General features: G+C 49.3%; 1 non-coding gene across 1 annotated transcript; it reads left to right on the top strand.

Annotated features, from left to right (window-relative positions):
• The first annotated feature begins 2378 nt into the window (after nt 1–2378).
• Trnas-cga lies at nt 2379–2453 on the top strand. Its single transcript has one exon. It is a non-coding gene; the product is annotated as a tRNA-Ser (tRNA).
• Nucleotides 2454–4169: the final 1716 nt, after the last annotated feature.

The following is a 4169-nucleotide window of genomic DNA, read 5'->3' as shown; positions in this document are numbered from 1 at the left end:
CCATGATTTCATACGGGATACTCTACCTGTCCTGCGAGAATATGTGCCTTTACAAGTACGACACAACATGTGGTTCATGCACGATGGAGCTCCTGCACATTTCAGTCGAAGTGTTCGTACGCTTCTCAACAGATTCGGTGACCGATGGATTGGTAGAGGCGGACCAATTCCGTGGCCTCCACGCTCTCCTGACCTCAACCCTCTTGACTTTCATTTATGGGGCATTTGAAAGCTCTTGTCTACGCAACTCCGGTGCCAAATGTAGAGACTCTTCGTGCTCGTATTGTGGACGGCTGTGATACAATACACCATTCTCCAGGGCTGCCTCAGCGCATCAGGGATTCCATGCGACGGGGGGTGGATGCATGTATCCTCGCTAACGGAGGTCATTTTGAACATTTCCTGTAAGAAAGTGTTTGAAGTCACGCTGGTACGTTCTCTTGCTGTGTGTTTGCATTCCATGATTAATGTGATTTGAAGAGAAGTAATAAAATGAGCTCTAACGTGGAAAGTAAGCATTTCCGGACACATGTCCACATAACATATTTTCTTTCTTTGTGTGTGAGGAATGTTTCCTGAAAGTTTGGCCGTACCTTTTTGTAACACCCTGTATAACAGTACACGGGCATTGTTAAAATATTATATTAAATTTATGTGCAGTTTTAAAGTGACCTTTCCGTAACAATGAACAAACTCTCTTTACCCTAATGTATCTGTTGTCAACGTGTCTGGAGTTCATAGTCCCTTAGTATGTAAGTGCCTCCTCCTCCTTTTTCGTTTTCTTCCACCTATGAATTGTCTCGTCTTGCTGCGTATTTACTTCTCCTCTTTGTGGCTTTGAGCATAAGTGCTCTTTGTCAGTTGTTTTAGAAATTTTGTCTGCTAATTTGTTTGAACGCTTTCAATGATCAAAGTTCCTTATGGATTCGTATATTTGGCATTCTGGATCTGTGATGTGGCTCTGACGTATTTGTAATTCTCAAAGCATAACACAGTGTGTTCTGGGATTCTTAATTCCCGATATGTGCACTTTCGTGACTGACTTAGAACCACGCGGTCTAAGTCTACGAAAGAAGGCCCGTGTACAGTTAGGAAATGAACCTACCACTGTCCAAGGTGTCTCGAGACACATCTTCACTGGTCATCGGGGCTCATTTCGAAGTGTGACTCATCACTAAAGACAATTCTACTCCACGCAATGAGGTTTCTGTCCGAAGACGTGTCTGGAGACGCCCCAGACAGCTGTGCGATACCATCATGACTGCCGTCTTCCACAAGGCCCCTACAGCTGGGAGTGATGGTCTGGGTTACCATTTCTTACCATTTCTTTTCGTAGCAGAGCGCCTTTAGCTGTCATCCGCGGCACCCTTACGGCATAGCGGTACATCGACAAGACTGTACGCCCCGTTTTGTTGTCCTTCATGGCAAAGTACCTGGGCTCGCATTTCGGCAATATAATCGCTGCCCGAACACGTTGAGAGTTTCTACTGGTTGTCTGCGTGCTTGCGAAACCGTACCTTTGCTAGTAAGGTCGCCGAAATTCTCCTTAATTCAGAACGCGTGGAGCGTTGTGGGTAGGGCCCTCAGACCATCTCGGGATTCTAAACTACCAGTTCGACAGAATTCGGCACAATATCCCTCTGGAGGACGTCCATCATCTCTCTCAATCAATGCCAAGCCGAATAACTCCTTGCATAAGGGGCAGAAATGGACCAACCTTTAGTGACTTACTTAAATTTTGAAGCTCTTTCTCTTGCATTAACGATCAAATTTTTCTGAAATTTTGATCGTCTGTTTGTCTGTACATTGACATCAAATCTTCCGACTTCCGTTCCGTTCGGATAATTCCTTTATGTTAAGAATTTTTTGTTTTGGTTCTTGAGTGTAACAGATGTGCTCCCCATCCCGTAAAGTCACCAATTTGTCAGTTTTTAACTAAGAATGAGCTTCCTGGCAGATTAAAACTGTGTGCCGGACCAAGACTCGAACTCGGGACATTTGCCTTTCGCGGCAAGTGCTTTACCAACTGAGCTACCCAAGCACGACTCACGCCCCGTCCTCACAGCTTCAATTCTGCCATTACCTCGTCTCCTACCTTCCAGCACTTGCCCGCGAAAGGCAAAGGACCCGAGTTCGAGTCTCGTTCCGGCACACAGGTTTAATCTGCCAGGAAGTTTCATATTAGCGCACACTCCGCTGTAGAGTGAAAATTTCATTCTAGAAACATCCTCCAAGCTGTGGCTAAGCCATGTCTCCGCAATATCCTTTCTTCCAGGGGTGCTAGTTCTGCAAGGTTCGCAAGAGAGCTTCTGTGAAGTTTGGAAGGTAGGAGACGAGGTACTGGCAGAATTGAAGCTGTGAGGACGGGGTGTGAGTCGTGCTCGGGTAGCTCAGTCGGTAGAGCAGTTGCCCGCGAAAGGCAAAGGTCCCGAGTTCGAGTCTCGGTTCGGCACACAGTTTTAATCTGCCAGGAAGTTTCATATCAGCACACACTCCGCTGTAGGGTGAAAATTTCATTCTAGTTTTTAACTAGATTTGTAACGAAATATACTAAAGTGGAGGGAGTCGAGGTCCATGTACATGACACTGATCAGAGGTCAGGTGACGTACACCGGTCCATTCTCTAGTTAAACGTCTCCAACACGCCTCCGCCGCCTGCAGGTCATGCAGAACAAAGTACTACATATCAATAGCAATGCTGCACGATACAAGCGCACCGTAAACCTTCCTTACTGATGCAGCCTTGAGTATGTCTCGGAGGTGTTCAGAAAAATCTACACACGACGTTACATGAACCGGAGACACTCGAACAACTCCTTCACAATAAATATGGTAAACTACAATCACAACGATGGCTGGAAACACAATCACCTAAAGGCACTTTTTACCAAGGACGCTTAACCACCTGTGGGAAGCTGAAAGTACGCAAACGACGCAAAAAACGGTGAATCCCTGCATCTCAGCAAAGGTGGCTGCCCGACTGGCAACAACAGGGAAGCCAATTTGCACACTAAGCACAAACAAAATTCACATAACATTCACACTGAGCAATCGATTTATGACCAATCGACCTTTCGTATGAGAATCATGGAATGTTACAGGTATGTAGACGCTGCAGCTGGCCCAGCAGACATTGTAGGTGTCCAGCCGAAGCAGTACCACTCTCCGATTTGACCTGGTACTAAGCTTTTACACTGGTACGGAACACTGCATGATACCCAATAACTAACCACAACTATATCCTTGCAAAATCTGTCGCAGCAACCAAGAAAACCCCCTACCGCTCTTAATACCCGCCCAGACTATCGCAGAGCTTTTGTTCATTCCCTCAGCCCTTAAATCTGCCATCTTTCCATCGCTTTCAACCACTTTGATGGGCCTGTCGTAGTGGGTCATGCTATCCAGACGCACGGACAACAGCACAGACTCTCAATCTGTGAACTCCCCGATTAAAACTAACAAACGCAGAAGTGGCAGTAGAACTTTTGTGATGGTCACCGTGCCGGTACGGGGTAGAGTGGCTCCACCCATAAAAAAATTAAAGGCGAATATCTCTGAGTCACAGAGGGGTCAGAAGCCATGGAACGCGTGCTGTGTGTGGGCCAGTTTATTGCGTGTGAGCAGGCTCGAGCCGGCAGCGGTGTGGCACGCCGGTTATCCGCAGGCCCACAGCCAAAGAGCAGAGCAGAGCAGAGCAGAGTGGAGGTTAGGGCGCTGGGGACGCAGCCTGGGGCGCCGGGCGACACTCGGTATTCGCGGCACGCCGGCCCAGAGATGATTGCCCTTCAGCGGCACTGCGCTGGGGGCCTGGGGGCGGCACGCGGAGGCGGCGGCAGCCGAAGACTGCGCGGTCGATAGCGGCGCGCGGCCGCCGCCACCCCCACGCGTGCGCTGGCGCGCTTGTAAATCTCGATATGAACCTAAGTGCGCCTTTATCCCCGGGACAGCCGCCGGCGTCGACACAATTTCGGCGGTAACGGGGACGTACGGCCGGCCACGCGGGGGAAGCGTCTCGGGTCTCTGAACCCGCACCAGGGGGGGGGGGGGGGCGTCCGACACCTGCCGCTGTTTGCGTGGGCTTCTCGACCCTTTTGTAGGCCACAAGCATCGCGAGGGCCGATCACTCCAGTAGCCTGCTGTGTGGCTCAAGGTAATAAAAGATCACAACG

This window comes from Schistocerca piceifrons, chromosome 6, assembly GCF_021461385.2.
Source record: "Schistocerca piceifrons isolate TAMUIC-IGC-003096 chromosome 6, iqSchPice1.1, whole genome shotgun sequence".
Classification (NCBI taxonomy): domain Eukaryota; kingdom Metazoa; phylum Arthropoda; class Insecta; order Orthoptera; family Acrididae; genus Schistocerca; species Schistocerca piceifrons.
The sequence above is the reverse complement of the archived record's forward strand: the minus strand, read 5'-3'. Positions and strand labels throughout refer to the sequence as shown.